General features: G+C 33.8%; 1 long non-coding RNA gene across 1 annotated transcript in view; it reads left to right on the plus strand.

The window, feature by feature from the left end:
• The window catches only part of LOC136571191 (uncharacterized), a 37,830-nt gene extending 22,591 nt beyond the window's left edge, over positions 1-15,239 (plus strand). The window contains exons 2-3 of the long non-coding RNA XR_010785686.1: positions 8,896-8,964; positions 15,100-15,239. This is a non-coding gene — a long non-coding RNA (uncharacterized lncRNA). The remainder of the gene's footprint in view (positions 1-8,895; positions 8,965-15,099) is intronic.
• The last annotated feature ends 3,315 nt before the right edge of the window (positions 15,240-18,554 follow it).

Consider the following 18,554-nt stretch of genomic DNA (forward strand, 5'->3'; position numbering starts at 1 on the left):
AATAAAAATCTACCTCAGCAAATTTATGAACTGCAAAAGTTGGGAGAGCAGTAGGCTGAGTTCTTTAAATAAAGATTATCTATGACACAGTCTATGTATTTCCCTGATTGTATTCAGAATTTAGATACTAGAATAGGTGATTAGACCTGACACCACACGGCTACAGCTATAAAAAAGGCAAAACTTCGATCTCCTCTATAAAGCAGATATATAGGGTCTTTAACCCAAGTGTATGGATTTAGTGAAAAATGACAGGAAAGTGTTTAAAAACCCATAAAAAAGAACTGTGGAGGATGTAATGTGACAATATTTCCTGGGTGAGACATTATTTCACACCAATAGGATTTATATCTAGTTCATGAAAAGTTTGTGGTAGAAAACTAATAGTGTAGGTAACTAACCCTAACCACTCAGTTTCCTACTTAGTTTTTTTTTTTTTTTTTTTTTTTTTTTTGTTGTTTGTTTCCTTTAAGGGAATAAATATCTATTATTTGCCACTCTTGCAGTTTATAAGTTCTGCAGAAGAGCAGGATTTAATTTTTGCTATTTCTTGAGATACCTGGCCATCCTCTTATTTAATATCTAATTTGTCAGATTTTTACATGACACACATTTAATCACTGTCATAATAGAACCTCATTCTTCCAGGACCTGTTTTTCTGCTTTGAGAAGACAGTAGGTCAAGCATCAGACTCAAACTTTAATTCAGGTATTAAACCTTAGGGAGAACCAAAAAGTTAGCAGATTACACGTTTCATAAACATCAGACATCCAGATATTCAGTTTATTCAACTAAATACTGTGTTACATGTTAACTGCAGTTGAAGTACAATTTATTAAGAGATGGATAAGCACAATAGAAAATAAAACTAAAGATGTAAACCTTGAAACAACCATTATGTTGTAGTGAAATATCTTGACAGGTGCTATTAATCATTTATAGAGGATAGCATAATAATTTTCTTTCAGTATTAAAGTCAGTATAAAATCCTTCATCAGCAGTAAAAGAACAAGAAAAATATTATTCTACCTACACAGTACAAAACAGCTCTAGGGAACTTCAATATTTCATTATAAATTTTTAAAACATCTTTTAAATGTGGAGTTGAGTGGATCTTGGCATCTAATGGGAAAAGAGAATGCACAAGGTATGAATACCAGGAAAAAAGTCATGTACACTCCAGAACATAATCTTGGAAGAGATAATAGTTATGATTTCAAAAACATAAATCCTGTTTTTGATCTGATTTACATAGTCAGAAAACTGAAAAATATGTTTTAGGTTTTCAAACAAATACCTCAGGATTCTCAGATAAAAGACTATAGTTCTTATTCACTATATGATGAAGCAATGGTACACTCACTACATCTACCATGAATTATAGAAAGCTGCAAAAATAAGAACCTAGGGAGGTATTGATCAAAGCACTTCTGGATGTCCTGGAGAATTCATAGAGGCAGTTGGTTTTATTATTTTCATTTTCACATAGCTAAAAAATACGAATGACATAATGGTAGACCATTGTTCAGAAACAGAGTTTCTAGATGAAATAACTGTCACAGCTCATGCATGTGCATGCTCTTCATCCTTTCACACGATGAAGAGAACAACAGAGCTATAAAATATTTCCAGAACAGTAATTATAAAATTGATGGTATCACAGCATCATGTGGTTTATATATGACTTTCCTGGCTTCAAAGCTTGCATATTTTTGTTGTCATGTTTAAAAAAAAAAAACATGCATGCTACTTGTTTTGGACACAAGTAGACCATGTTCAAAAGCATGCTATATGGGTATTTTATAGAGAAAGCAGGATGTTAAACTGAAAGTCAGTGTAACAAAGGCCTGATTATCTAATTATGGTGAAAAACATGAGGAAAATTAAGCAGATATAAATTTCTACAGCTGTATTGACTTCAAAGTACTTGTGTGATAAAAAAAATCTTGTCTACTTGTTTACTTTTTGCAAATGCATGTAAACTCCATCTTCCAAATAGATGTCCAAAATATTTCCTTTCCTGGAAAGCATATTTTTCAACATCATCAGTGGAATATTCCTTGTGAATTAGACTTAGAATTTGGACCTTAAAAATCAAACTATATAGAAATCATAATGAACATGAACCAAATAAGCTTATTTGCAGTGGGGGTGAAATTTTTTAAGTAAGTTTTGTTAAGTACTTGCTGACCCAAGATATTACTCCATTTTCATATTCAGCAATGAGGAATGTATAAGAAAAGGAAGGGGGGAAAAGTGCATTTATGACTTTTTTTCCTGGAAGTTAAATCTCTGTGTGAAGATTAAAAAACACAGAAAATAAACATGGTAGTTAAAAATAGCATAAGATAAGTGGAAAATAAGGAAATACAATAATCTGGTGATCAACAGTGTTTTATGTAAATAGATATTATGCAACTCAAGAATAGGAAAATAACTGAAGACATGTTTGAAAGCTATATTTTTATCATTTTCCCTTCCAGAAAACTTTGAAAAATTTTTTGCATTTAATAACATGTGGTATGACATCCTAGAGAAAAAAAAAGTGAATAGAGACATTTCCCCATTTCCATATCAGTGGACTACAGAAAGGAGAATTCATTTGAAATGCAAGTAGGATAAAACTGTATTTTCCCCCCTTTATGATATAGTGTTCCTGGCTGTAAATGAGAGGAAATATTTTGGTTTTATTTGATGCATTTACTGTGGAGGTAAAGCAATGAAGGACTTCATGGCACTAATAGCAGTGAGTCTTTACTGGGGCTTTTTCATCTGAAACCTACAGAGGCAAAAAAATAGAAGTCTAATATTCTGAGAGTCATGGAGAATGTTGTTTACTCTCTTTCCTAGTCAAAGGTACAGGGTGCCAGGTTCAGAACAAGTAAAAGGAAATACTCCACTATTGAACTCTTTGCCAGAGGACATTTTGAGTGGTCTAAGTTTGTGAGTGTTCAAAAGAAGATTTGGACAGATTTTTGAGGAAAAATCCTTCGAGGTCTGTAAAGAAGAAAGAAATCACATATGAGTCAGGAAGACGTTGAGCCACAAATCATTGTAGACTGGGAGAATACGAGCATTTGGAAAACACCACTACACATGTCCTGATCGTGTACTCTTTCCCAAGAATCTACTTTGTTCCAGCTAGAAACTGCACATGGAACTATAAGAATTTCAGTTCTGAATTTCTATGTTACTTTTTCAATATATTTTTAGAGATACCACTTGCAAGTAAAAACCTAATATGTGTGTGTAGTCTTGAAAAAGAATTAAGTGAAGAATTCTATAAAGAAATAATAATAAAAATAGCAGTACAATAGTAAGTAATGCATTATTTTAGCATTGATTCAAGTCACATCATTAGTAAGGCTTTCTGAATCATCTTGTAACTGCTGCATATGTGCTTTGAGTTCAGGACTCCCAGTAATTCCAAGAGTATTAATTTCAGCCTCCCAAAGAGGAAAGTATTTTTCTGTTTCGAAGACAATCAAAGGTTGTAAAATTGTTTAAATGTAAAATGGCATATTTATGTATTTGAAATATCAACACAAGCATAGCTGACAGGTTCAAACTTAACTTCTCTCTTTTTTTCTTTCAGAATTCTAAAGCAAAATGAAAAGATACACTGCTATAATCAATTTCATGATGTTACTGCTACTCATGGTTAATTTAGTTTATGATGATGTGATGAGGAAGACAATTTTATAAATTTAGTTGCTGAGCTTGGAAATGTTATGATGCCAATTCTAATGTTATGACAAAACTAATTTTTTTTGGTTAATATTGTTATCATGTCTTTGTTTTCTAGCTCAGATGGGAAAAAAATAGCTCTCCATGGGCTACTAAATTTCATATGCCAGGGTTTTAATAACAAATGTGTCTGAGTTCAGAATAGAAATGACTCATTAGTGAGAAATAGTTTAAAAAATGTAAAAATACAGTTGCTGAAATCTTTTTATGGATCCTTGAACTCATGATCACATAGGGATCATTGACAGAGATAATTTTGAGCTTGCCCTGAGATCTCAGAGCATACATGATTTTTGCTTGGTTGTGACTGTGCTGTTATTTCCAATGACAATAGGAAAAAGGGCTTGTTAAGTTATGATCTTCTTGTAAGATTCACAGTTAATGTTAAATTCAGACTCTGTATTCTGTAGCTGTGACAATATCTTAGAAGCACCAAAATGCTGCAGTGCTGAAGAGCTAGATGTTGAACTTCTATGGGTCTTACTACACAGAAACAATTAATTAAAACAGTTTAATAGAAATACCTACCCTTTTTTTTTTGCAACTATACTGTTTTCTCTTCATTCATCTAAGAATCAAACCATATACCTTGGTTTGTGAAGAATAAAACCACACAAACTCAGAAAAAACAATTTTAATTTTACTCTGAGTATATTCCACATAAAAAGTACTGCAGCTTCACTTTTTCCAATGAAAAATTTATTTGTCTAATACTTAGACAAGTATTCCTGAATTCCTTTCTTTAGAACAATTGGATCAATATTTATTTCCAGATCCACAGAGATCATCAGTGCAACTCCATACTGGTTTTACCTGGTACAGAGATTATGTTTTTCATAGCAGGTCATTTATGGCACTACATTTTGGATTTGTAGGCATTCATTGTGGTCCTTGGGTCAAGTGAGTTTCTAATGAATCTTATGATATCATAACTGCCAGACTGGTCACAGAGTTCCAGTTCTTCCTTCTTGTTGCCTAAATTGTGTGAATAGGTCTAGGTGCATTTGGGGTGGTTAGACTGATGCTTCTTGTCTTTGGAAGGGGTTGGAGAGCATCCTCAATACTCTGACACATTTGATCATCCTCTGTGTTTTCTTATGAATATGTAGAAGACACAGCTTTGGATTCTACATCCCAAATTTATTTATTTAGACTACAATTCATTGTCTGGTATTGATCTGCATGAGGCCCCTCTCTCTATGCCCTTATCTCTGACTAATGAGAAAGAGGATTCAAAAAAGTTTGAAGGAATTTTTCATCTTCAGTTAATTTATTTTGAACTTGTATGAAATGACATTTCACAATCTCCAGAATGACCTTGTTTTAGCTTTATTCAATAAAAGATGGATGCAATAAAATCATAATGTGGTTTTGGAGTCATGGTCAAGACTAATTTGACCCAACAGCTATTTAATGTGCTTAGCATCAGAATCTTGTGTGATGGAATCAGTAAATATTCATGAATACAGAGACAGGTATAATTAAAAACAAGCAAGAATATACACCCACAAGTCTCTTCTTTGAGAAAAAAAGATTGCCCTGCAGCCCTTTCACTAATGAGCCTAATTTTTCCTACAAAATTATTTCACTTTACTGAAGTTCAATGAAAATAAGGGTTAGGCCACCATAGTTACTGTAGTTTTTCCTTAATGAATAGAACCTAAAGTGCTATAGTTAGGACCTTAGTTAGTTAAACATTAATCTCTTCATTTACTGTATGTATAACTTAATTACAGAACTAGTTTTAGAGTAATTTATCATTTATGGATTATGAAATAAAAATAAATCTGTTTAATCATAATTTAATCAAACAAGCAATTCATCAATCAATTCAACATATCACACCTACTCCACAGCTTGCTAATTAGTACTTTGAAATTCTCAGTTCAGAGTAAAATAATACCTTCACTGATACCTCAGAGTCAAACATCAATATCTATCTTTAGGTATTGACAAACTGATTGTATTTCACAGTTAAGATGAAAAAGCTTTTCAGATACCATTAGGATGCTATTTTCTTCCTAAAGAAATTAGCCAGAGATGCAAATTCTTTTTATGTTTTTATTTTCCTTTTTTTAATTTTTCATTAACACCTTAAACCAAATAATCATCTCCTTCTGTAGCTAATGTTTAGAGTGATTTCTTCCTCATGAAATAAACCATATCCCAAGAAGTCCAAAAAAAATTTTGGAGATTACAACTTGAAATACTTATTCATATTCTACAAAGCCATAAGCTCACTTTTTTGATTACAGCTTAACATTAACTTTCCTCTTAGAAGGAATATTTAGTCACATTTCGCAGTCTCCTGGTTTACATTCTGCTGGTTGAAGTGATATGTTTCAAATGAACAAAAATTTAAAAAAAAGGAAATTAAAAAACTATTTAGAAAATGGTCAGAAGAAAAATATTCTGATGTATTAATTAAGTTCTTCCTGGGACATAAGGCATTCTAATAAAGCCCCACTATCAGTTTGGTATGTACATTAATATGTGCTATCAAGATGTATAAAGGAGTTCTTACTTTCATCATTAAATTATGAGAACAAAGTATAATTCCATTTTCATATAGTTGCATTATTCCTAAGCACTTAATAGTAACATATTTATCAATAAATAATTTAATTCCTGAAGCAAAATAATTTTCATTGCTTTATTTTATTCCATTCAGTCATCCTAGTATGCATTTTGCAAATGTATTATTTGAAGGCGATGTCACAAAGGCTGAGGCAATAACAAAACAAAGTAATAAAGTTTAATTGATCTACTGCTTTGCTGATAGGAGTTGAAAAACTATGTTTTTCAAAGTGCATTTGCCTTAAATCGTTCTGTTTCAGTAAGCTGAAAGAACTTGTTTATCTTTTTCTGGATAAAGGAGATGAGTGGTAGATCATGTTGTGTGTGTGTGTGTCTGTGTGTAAATAAAGAGAAGGGGCAAATTAACAGGCACACTAATACAAGTTCAAATAGATTAGAAATGCCCTCAACTGGCATTTTCTGTTAAAAATTTGGTAAGATACTGAAGACTCTACTGCTAACTAGTTCTCTTTTTCTTTAGAACTCTTATTGTCAGACCTTAATTGGAAGTACTGACTTAATAAGGAAAACATTAATCTGCATATCATATAGAAAATGAACTGCTCTATATCAAAACTTCCTGGGAGAAAAGAAATTGAGATGATACAAATATACATTTTCCTTCATTAATTATTCAAAGAAGGTCAAATTCAGACCTTAAGTAAATATTGATGTAAGCAGAGTTGCACTTCCTTAACATAAATATGAAAGTATGCCCCATTTTCCCCTTGCAAAGACTACAATTAACATAAAAATATCAGTAAATTTAAAAGAAGGTATAAGTCTACTTTATTTCTCGCTAAAAGATGAATAAATGCTATACCCTGTTTAACAGTATTTGTGGTTCTACTGAGCTTTGATGACCTACTGTTTTCCATGCTACAGATCCATCATTGAAAAGCCATGGATCATAACAACCAGCCTGTTCAACAGGAAAGTCAAACTTGTGCAAGCTATTGCTTAATAGCTCAGGTTAACCCAGATGGCAACCAAGCACTACAAGTCATCTTTCCTTTGCAAGACAGGTCAGGGGTGCAAAAATAGATTGAAGAAAGTTTTTGATTATGAGCCTTCCATAAAGTCTACTGCTGTGACTCTGACTCAGTTTTTTCCTTTTGGTGCTTGGTTGGATATTTTTTCTCCTAGATTCCTTACTGATTCCAGATAAGCACCTAGGTAGCCGTTCTTACAGGTACCTTACAAGGTTTAAAGCAATGGATAAATTACACAAATTAGAGTTGGTTTCTATCATACCAAGAGCAAACCCACAAAACTCAAAATTTAAGAAACAATACGTTCAAAATCAAGAATAAAAAAAAAATTGTTTAGGATCAAGAAATATTTAGCATTGCTACTTTTCTGTCTTTCCAGTTTCTAGATCCTCTGCTACCTAATATTTGACTCCTCTAAAATATGGCAGTCATTTAGTTTTTTAATCCATCTGGTACTGCTCACTATTACTGAGGAACAGTAATGCTGTCGTTTTATTAGTAGAGCCTGTACTACTAAAGGTGCCTGCATCATCATTTATTCTCATTAGCTCCTTCTTGTTTCCAGAATAACCTGCAAACACTTTGTCAATGGGCAGGAGTCAATGGGCTCTATCCTCACTAAAACTTCTAGCCTGTTTCTGGAAGGGTTGCTTTCCCTTACTGTGGCTGCTTCCTCCCCACAGCTTTTAGATGGCTGTCATCTTGTTTACCTCAGCACCTGATCAACCTCATAAAAACACTGAAAATAAAAGACTGATATGCTCCTTGTGGTTTTCATTTCTTTTCCATTACAGTGAAGTGTTCTATTTGTTTTTTAATTATGTTGTAAGCACTCTTCGGCAGAGATGACGTTTTATTTTGCCAAACCTGTTGGTTCTAATTGCCTTTAGTGCCTTATATGGTGACACAACTACTGTTATAATAAGGTAGAATGATGGAGTCTGGGATGCTCCTTGACACTGGCAGATACTCTTTTTGATGTGGTAATTTTCTACTTGGCATTTTCACCATGGTTTTTCATGATAGTATTAGGAGATAATATTTTAACTAAAAGATAAAGAAGCCATCCACATACCAGTGGAAACTGTAGCTATGTTCCAAATGAAACATAAAGAATGAATTCTTGGTACATTTTCAGATTGGTAAAATTAATTTCACATATCCAATATGTTCAAAACTCTCCATAATTGGTACCATTTTTTATTAATAGAGACTGGTTGTGTTTCTGAAGTACTTCTTCAGCTTCTCATAAATACTAAAGTATCATTTAGATTCCAGTGCTCTTGCAATTTAGCCTTGGCAACTCAGGAGTGTTACGAACTAGTTTAAACACAGAAGAGTAAAGCAAACTAAGCATCTCTGAATAAAAGAGATTGGACTCAGAAAGGTTCGAAATATACCCAAAAAAACATGCTTAAAGCAAAGCAACGTTGGATTTTGATGCCAAAAACTTGATATACTTTATTAAATAGTAAAAGAGGTAAAGAGAAAGACAGAGAAAAGAAAGAAAGAGTTGTGTATGGAACACGGAGGTTAAAATGCCACTCTGTATTTTTTGTCGTGTTCTTTTTTTTAAAGATGCCCGGAGAACACTGATAAGAAAATGTGACTCCTGGCAGAGTACCCAAGTCAACACACTGGATTGAAGTAGGTAGAAATTCCTCTTCTGTAACTTAAAGGAAGATGTTTTTCTTCAATAGAAATAAACCTCTGTGCTCTGGATCCCAAAACAAGGTCAAGCACAGTTATTTAAACATGTGTATTGAATACAGAATATTGAATACATCTTTTTGCTGTCAGTCTAGTAATGATACACCATTGCTCTAAATGTAAGTTATCAGGAGGTATCTCATCCTTCCATGGATCTGGAAACCATACTTTGCTATAATGTGCCTGAAGCCAAGTACTAAATGTTCAGCCAAATGTTTTGGATCCCATTCAGATTTTAATTGCAGGCAACAAATGAAATACTACTTGCAATTAATTATACTTGTTTCCATTTTGGATGTACACCTCAAGCCTATATGATTCAGGCAGTTTATATCTCTAATTGGATCAAAGTCTGCTTAAAATCTTTCCATTTGTTATGTTGTACTTTTAATTCTATGGCACAGAAGAGGTAATTTTTGCCAATGAAATTAGCAGCTACACTTCAGAAGTACACTTCAGAATAAAAAAAATATAACAGGTCACCTATAAACTATAATTTCTGTGTCTTGAAAAGGAATTTATATAATAAGCAAATGTTAAAAATGTTACCTCAAATAAATTTATTTTCTATGAATTATAAAAATCTTCCCACTGTAGAAAACATTTTCTGAAAAGTCTTTCATTCATTTTTATTCACACTTAAAAAATTAGGTGTGCCATTGGATTACATTTTGTTAGGTATAAAAATAGGGGTAACGTTAGTGAAATGAATTTTAGCTATGCAAAAAATATAGATAAAGGAATTTTTTCAAAATCAATTAAGTTCATAATAGATAATGGTTTTACAGCTTTTAGTGTCAGAGTCTTTGGAAGCTACAAAAGACTGAATTTCAAATAACTTCCAAATTAAAACCCTACAGAGAAACTGGAGAACCATGTAGCCAAAGCATTAAAACAGGATGGAAGTCTTTATTCTCACCGAAATCAAATGGAGGTTTTGATGCTAATTTTATTGGATACATTACTTCATGCTTGATAGGTTAAACCTTCAGACATCCAAGCAAATATTGAGAAAAAGATTGTGACTTTGCTCTCTGATGATGAACTTTGTAGGTAAGAAGTTCATATGGACTGTTTTTTCTATCTCCTAATGAGAGACAATTAGTCAGCTGAAGTTCACACTTCATTAAAAGGCTTACCAACTGCATCTTGTGCTTTGAGTCTTAAACGGAAACAACAGGGTAATTTTGCAGTATTTGCAAGAAAGTCATGCAAGAGAAGTTCTTGTGGCTCTTTCCTCTTATAGTCCTCTGTAAAAGCAGCCCAAGACTAAAAAATAATAACAAAAATTGAAATAATGCTACTTTTAATACTGCTGAAAAGAATTCAAAAAGTGGACATACAAACAAGATTCTGTCCTTCTGTCTGCTCTACAAAATGCCTTCCTTCTGCCTGCAAAGTTTGGAAATACAAATATTGCCTTTCAAAATATAATTTACTCCTGTGTCAGTAGCTGCAGAGGCATGTAAGGCCTGAGAATTTCAGAAAAGGTCATAGTTGCGCTTCTTGGGTTTAGGATGATTTAAATGACAATTTCCAGAATAATTAATGTCTTTCTGCTGAGAAGGACTTGAGAATGCTGGTGGAGTTGAAGCTGGACATGAACCAGCACTGTGCATCTGCAACCCAGAAAGCCAAACGTGTCCTGGGCTGCATCCAAAGCAATGTGGGCAGCAGGAACAGGGAGGGGATTCTGAGACTCCACCTGCAGTCCTGCATCCAGCTCTTGTCTCCTCAGCACAACAACACAGACCTCTTGGAGTGAGTTCAGAGGAGACCACCAAGTTCATCACAGGCCTGGAGCACCTCTCCTATGAGGAAAGGCTAAGAAAGTTAGAGTTGGGTTTTTCAGCCTGGAGAAGAGAAGGCTCTGGGGTGACTTTACTGCAGCCTATAAGAAGGCTGGAGTGAGACTTTTTACAAACGTATGCATTGATATGACAAGGGGGGATGACTTTAAACTGAGAGTAGGTATGGATTAGATATTAGGAAGAAATTCTTTACTGTGAGATAGGTGAGCCAGTGGGACAATGAAATTGTGGATGCCCCATTCCTGAAGTGTTCAAGTAGAGGTTGGATGGGGCCATGAACAACCTAGTCTAGTAGAAATTGTCCCTTCCCATGGTGGGGGGATGTAAAACTACATGATCTTCTAGATCCCTTCCAACCCAAATCATTCTTTGATTCTATGATTCTGTTTTTTGTAGTTTATTGTCAAAAAGTTACAACTGTTTTGAAAGAACAAGGAATAGCTGCACACAATTCCTTGCTCTCCTACATCCCAATGAGTATTTTATGACCTTTCAATGAGAAAAAACACTTTCCTTTTACACTAATGATAAGCAGATATTTGATGTACATGTGTAGTACAGAGATGAAATTTACTTTTTTCACTCTATCCATTAATTCCATAACCTTTGGAGTGTGAATATTACCCAGGCACCCTGGGCAGAATAGGACTGCTTCATTTACTTGGAATCCAGATGACTGTTTAATTTAGCATTGCATAGCTAAGAGCAAGCTTTAAGCAGCATTGAAATTGCCAGTCTGTTTCTCTGTTGCTTTCTTTTCAAAGCCACAGGTAAAACTATGAATGATATATGGGAAAAAGTAAACCATCTTCGTGGAAATTAGTGTGTCGTTTCAGATATGTGTTTCAATAATGCTGGGTTCCCCTTTGCATTGTGCATTGTAAGTAATTTCTTGGGGACAATGATTAAACAGCCATAACACTTTGTGACAATTTGTAATTCTTTGAGTTGCAAATTTTTGAAAAAGATATTGATCTTATACATTTCTAAGAACTAACTCGGGAGCAGAATATTCTTGCATTTGAAGAAAAAATTGCAAGAAAAAACTTACTTTCCCCCTCCCAGTTAATTTTTCACTTAATACTGAAACAATTAGTCCACATTGGTACCAACCGGAATTGCTTAGGGTTACATTTATTCTTTTTATTGGAATATGCTCTAACAGAGACCTGCTATTTCAGGCATTTATTGTACCTCTTTTAACATTTCTCTATGATTCTCTATTTTGATCCAGTTGGGGCCCAGTGGGGTAGATTAAAATCCTGAAGAGGTAATGTACAATTAGGTTGACAAAGGAGCCCTATAAATTGTCTTGTATGAAAAGGGCAGGAAAGGGCACTATTTCCTATTGAACCTTTATCACTTGGTATAAGTCATTAAATACTAATTAGGATGAGGACATTAAGAATAATACACTGTGACTGCTGTAATTCAGAGAGTAAGTGACTTCTTACCTTAAATTAAGAAATCCAGAGGACATTCCAGTTCTGCTTTGCAGCAGTATATTCCAGTTGATGGCAAGTCCAATTATTTTAGATAATCATATCTCAGCAGAAAATTCTGCAGCAGACCTTTACATGTGTGCACACATATAAAAAAGTTCTAAGACAAAAGTACAGTACAAAGAAAGAACAGTACAGGCTATTTATGTAGGGGTAATTCTGGAGAAGGCAAGAGTATTAATTGTGATACATAGGAAAACAGGAAACCACACACTTAAATAGCTAATTATTTACAGTAGACTACTCTTTAAACTTTTTCTTACCAGCATCTGACTGTATCTTGTAAAATAAGAGGTGCTCATGTCTTCTTCAGCCTTTGAAGAAGCACAGAGACTTAGTGCTGAAGTTTGGGGTAGATCTCAGTAGTTTGTTCTCTATTAATGGTTCTGATGAAGAACTGAGTATTTTCATACTATTGTGTTATTGGAATACACTTCCATACTTTTAAGTGTACAAATAAAACTTCTTATTCTGATGTTACGGAATTTCAAGGAGTTTTGTAATTTAACTGAAAGATTTCATTACATTATTTTGACTCAAAGAAAACAGCTGTGATGCAGTAGAAATTAAAACCTGAGACCTGCATGTCTTTACAAAATTCTTACTGGTTTTGATTTATTTTTTCCTAGAATCAAATAAAATTTGGTGAATTATTTAGTTCATCCAGGAGTTTGGTACACAAATTCTGCGACAGTCTCTCTATCTGCCATGTGGTTAACTACTGTATCACAGATTTTCTCCATAACTCAGATGAGGTCAGCTTTGCAACATCTCTTGCTTTGTCAAAAATGGACATGACATTTTTCATAAAGACCTGCCAGTTCATAGACTTGTTCCAGGTTAGCTGGAAGAACATTAAAAAAAAAAATTACACTAAGCACACAGTTATGACTATATTTTTAATCTCTAGTATTTTGTATGGTATACCCTTCATTCCCAACTCCTTTACCCTCTTCTCCTCTCTCTGAGCAGTGCAGAAGGATGAAAAGAAAAAGAGCCTGTGGTCATTCTGTAGCAGATTTTAAACCCCATGTGGCTGTTTTTGATATAAGATATTTTGTCAAGTTGCCACAAAACCGTGAAAAAAAAATAATTGAGAATAAATCCATATTCCTTGAAGGTTATAAGTGGAAGATTTTGGTAGTTCCTATTATCACCTTTGAACCACAGTTCACCAGACTATTCATTATGCAATGAGATTTTCATGTTCGAAAAGACAGCACTGAGTACTGAAATATTTGTGTTTGCTACACTTCATATACATTCTTATAGACAGGACCACACTAAACAATCTTGAGGGAAAAATAGCAGGTCACACATATTACTTGATATCAGAAACATGCTTGAGATAGCTGTAGGATACTGCTGCTGAACATCTTACAAGAGAGTAAGATGTGACACTTCATGAGTACAAGACTTTGAAGTTATGTCACTGCATAATGTGACAGTGGTCAGGAACATTCTCATCAGAGACTTTTTGACATCACAATATGCAACTTACGTGAGACGCATTAACAGGCTGAATGCTCAATCTGCCCATTAACATATTAAAAATAGTAATACAGATACTAAAGACTATTATAAATTTTGCTGAAATAAAGTTTGCACTGAATGGCAGTTCCTAAAGTTACCTTGAATCTAGAAGTAACCTTGGAAATTCTTCAGGAAATAAAGGATGAGTACTGATAGATTATCCAATTGTTATCAAATTTATTTAACCCTTACCAGAATATGCGATTAGTAGTCTTGAACTCTCTCTATCATACCAAAGTTCCTTAAACTACAACATCGACTTGATATTAAAATCCCTAGACAATATTTTTTGACTCATCTAATTGTTTTTTCCTAATTATCTTTGCTGTTAATATTAGATGTTGCTGTTATTATAAGTGAAATACATTAGATTCTCATTCCTTGGCCCAACATCTCCTCTCTGACAGCAGAGGAAAACTTTGTCATATCTATAAAACCAGGAGGTCTGCTAAGAAAAATGAATGCTGCAAATAAAGTAAACACATATGTTTTTTTAAAAATCAATAAAAAATTCCTGGACATCTCATCCCAAATCTTCGGTTATCTTCACATTGCTCATGCTCATTCTCCATCAACTGTGGTTTTGATTGCCCAGAGAAAAACTTTCCTGTTGCTCACTACATCAGATTCAGATACAAAAAACCTGCTATTCCCTAAAATTGGGAAAAAAAATCAATATCATCGCAAGAAAAATATATATTACCTGTTTGGGATATTTGCTACAAAGATACTTTTCTTTGGAAGCTGAGTGTATTATATTGGAAAGATGTAGTATATTATTTACCTTGAGAGAGATAAAAAAGTGAAACCTTTGCCTTTAAATTCACTATTGCCTTTCAATGTCTATTATAAGCTCTGATATCAACTGCAAAATTCTAGCACATATTGCTTCCAAATATATATATATATATATTTATATATATATATCACTATTCTGGAAAACGCTTGTCTTTAGATATAAGTGAAGATTCTAATTAAGATGGTCTTCTCTACACAAAAATATCTTAGACAATTTCCTACTTCAAAAATGTCTTTGTAAGCTTCTGCCTGCCCAGAAGTGCAAAAGCTGATATTTGTTTTCTGGTAGCAGACAAAGGAATCATGGGTTTTTGTAGAGCAGAGGAGAATCATTAAAATTGCAACAGAAAAGCCACACAAAAAAAATCTCTAATGGGACATATGTTTATAGATTCAGTGTTCATTCAAATTTTGCATCTCTGTTGCAGGATCCTTAAGAGACTATTTCTACAGTGAAGACCTCTTCCAAGAGCCTAATTCTTATCAACTATGATGACTATTTATGATTTGTTTCTGGATATTCCCTCATGAAAGGCACAGCTGGGAATAAAGCTATTGTAAGCCTGTAGCTCAAGAAATGTTATTACTGTCATTGAAATTGTCAATACAAGGGAATGGGGGAGAAAAAGTCAGCAACTGAGACACCAGCAAAAACCTGGGTCTTCAAACAAGCATATATTTGTTCCATTTAATTAATATGTAATCTCTCTTTAACAACTGTGAATCAAATATTAAGAACATATACTAATGAATCAGTAAGTATTTGATAGATTTGTGGTTCTGATATCTGCAGTTTTTGTTTATTCTTATTTTCTAAGATCAGGAGAGCCGTACTCTGGGAGCCAGGCTGAATGAAGCTAAAAGCAAAGAGATTATCTTCTCTGGGACCCAAAGTACAGTGTGTATCACCAGTATCTATAAACAATTCTCTGTAGGTCAAGATCTGCCTAGCATGAAGAATGACTTGTTGCTTTCATAGGTTAGAAAATCAGATGGCTCTAATTTCTGGGATCTGGGTATTATCAGCTCATTCAGGTGTGTATTTGCATCTGGGTGCTGGTCATTTGACTCCCTTTTAGAGCTACAAGATGAATACTACTATCTTATGTGACTATGCCAAGTCATATCTCAATATATGCCTGAGTGAAAGGCAGACAGAATAGTATCACAATTAGACCTGAACCACTGCTAATCAGGATGAAACACTGATAACAGTAGAGAGATAAGAGACTTTGTATCAGCTCTGCTGAGGCCAGGACTGGACCATGTGAATTTGCTTTGCCCAAATTTGTTTTAAGGCTTGTATGAAGCTTTATTATTTTTTTTTTTAATTTAGCAGTAAAAACAGTTGTTTACGGACCATTAATGTATATCAGCTGTTTTATTTTCTAATTTGTACTAGAATTATAGAATACCAACCACTGTGAGACCAAAGCTCCCTTCATAAGAAGAAGCTGGCTGTGGGCCATTTAGACTTTAAAGATCATTTGTTTCAATCACAAATTGAACATGAGTTCTTCTGGCTCCATAATAAAGAGGAAGGGGACATGAAATCAGGGCAGAAAATCCTGAGAAAATAGATGAATTGTAAGACTTACCTAAACTCATTCTGAAAGTATATGCAAGGTATAGACATAAGTAGAGGTTAGGCAGGTACCGAACTTCATCTCATGTGTAAATATCAAGACAAATTCTTCCTCCTAAGCAGCAACCATGACTGCTTAGCTATAATTCGTTACTGCAGGTTTTCTCTGACTATGTCTTGAGATAAAGTTACTGATTAATTGCATCACTGCAGTTCTGTCTAAAAGACAGGTTTATAATTTTAAATAGTTAACCAGGTTTCCTCAATTAAAAACCAGACATTTCCAGGAAGTATTTTGGTTAACTAATTTAAGGAGAAGAAACTGGCCACTGAAAATTCTTATTTCCATTGATAGGTTATAGAGAGAGTTTTAAGTAGTTGCTAAAAGCTTAAATCTTAAATACCTGTCCATGTGTTCACTGAATCTCACACCAAATGTTTCCAGTTTCCACAAAAAATTGAAAAGATACTGTTTAATTTTTGGTATTAGCTTATTTTTGCAATCATTGTGTCTTCCATACAAAGCTTCTATGTGTATGTTACTCAACAAGTAAGCTAGAGTTTAAAAAAAAGTAATTTTATCTTGAAGGTAAATTATTGACTAGTAAGATAAACTTTCCACAAAAGTAGAAGTAGTACTAGGGGCTAACAAATAAAAATAACCATAGAACTTTAGTTTCAGGCAATTTCACCCTATCTGTCATGAACCTTAGAGGCAAAATGTAACAGGTATGATGGATATGACAAACAATTGCTTTCTGACCCACTAAGCAAATACATCTGTATAAAAATAACTCATGTCAATAGTAGCATCCAACTTATGGCCATTGTATTATTCTAAGAGTAAAGTAAAACACACTGGTGGTAAAAAATATCATCTGAGTGTAACATGATAAAGGCAAGGTGCCTCTGAAATACAAATACCTGTCTGGAAAAACAAACAGAAAACAATAAAAGTAAGAATGCGAGTTGATTGACTTCAGAAAATAAAACCCACAAAAAACGTATTCAATATCATACTGACATTATACCCCTATGACCTGCTATGCATTGTATTTAGAACTTATTGGGAATGCCTTAGTGCAAGTAGACTGACCACTTTCCTATTCCACTTTTGTAATTCACTGTTTCTATCAACTCTCTGTCCTATCTGTCTTCCAAAAAGCCCCTGAGATTCTCTTAGAATGATGAATGGCAGGCCCAAAGCTGATCAGAGCTTAGTGACCTGTGCGCAAAGCTCTTTTCTTTATCCTAGGTTTGATCAAAAAGAGATAAGAATGATATATTTTTTCTTTTTTTTTTTAATTCAAAATCCAGCTTTAAATAAAATATCAGCTAGAATTACATTTTCAAGACACTAAAACTATTTGATTTTGCCAAATATTTTTTTCCATATCAAGATTTGCAATTTCTCTTTTAACCCTTTTAGACCTGGTTATTGTCTAACAGGTAGGGAAATTGGGACTGTAGGAACTGAGTGGTGCAGGAAGTCTAGGGCCACCATCTGAATCCTTCATTAAAACATTGATATGGACCTTCTTTCTCTCAGAAGAAGAAGGGAGACCTGCAGCCCTCTTCTGTGTATCTTTTTTTTCATTTATCCCTTTGAATTTTGTCACCTATACCTCACAGGGCTCTTTAGTAGACTCTGTTCAGTTGCCCACCAGATAAGGAAATATCTTCCTACTCCTTTCTGAACATTTTCCATGTCAGTCAATATCTATTGAAAGGCATATGATACTTGAATTGAGAATAGATATTGTTCCTCAGTGCAGCTCTTCTGCATAGATGAAATAAAAGTACCCTGAAATACAGACTTCTGTAGGAAGAGTAAATACAGTGTGAAATGAACCAAAATCTATGCTTCTATGAATTTTCAGAATATTATTTATTGATTCCTTGCTTAACAAACTGGAATGAAAAATGAGGACAGCAACAAACACTGGAATCAGAACAGAAGATTTCAAAATAAAGTACTATATGATTTTAAGTTTGTAGCACAAAGAAGAAATTGCAGCAAATTAGTTCCAGTCATATGCTTTTACTTTCTTTGAAAACAGACAAAACTATTTTCAAAAATTAGACTTCAGGAGAACTCTAAATTTTTCTTTTGCACAGGCTACCCCAGTAACATCATGTCATTTTTATTATAGACACATGGCCCATGAATTACCTCATTCACACTTATTATTCTGATTGAAGGCATAATTTCTTCCTTGAGAGAATACTAATGAAAATGTTCATTCTGAGGACACTCTACCAAATCTGTTTAAAGTTTAAATTGAGATATTTCAGATC

The sequence above is a fragment of the Molothrus aeneus genome, chromosome 2, assembly GCF_037042795.1.
Source record: "Molothrus aeneus isolate 106 chromosome 2, BPBGC_Maene_1.0, whole genome shotgun sequence".
Taxonomy (NCBI): Eukaryota; Metazoa; Chordata; class Aves; order Passeriformes; family Icteridae; genus Molothrus; species Molothrus aeneus.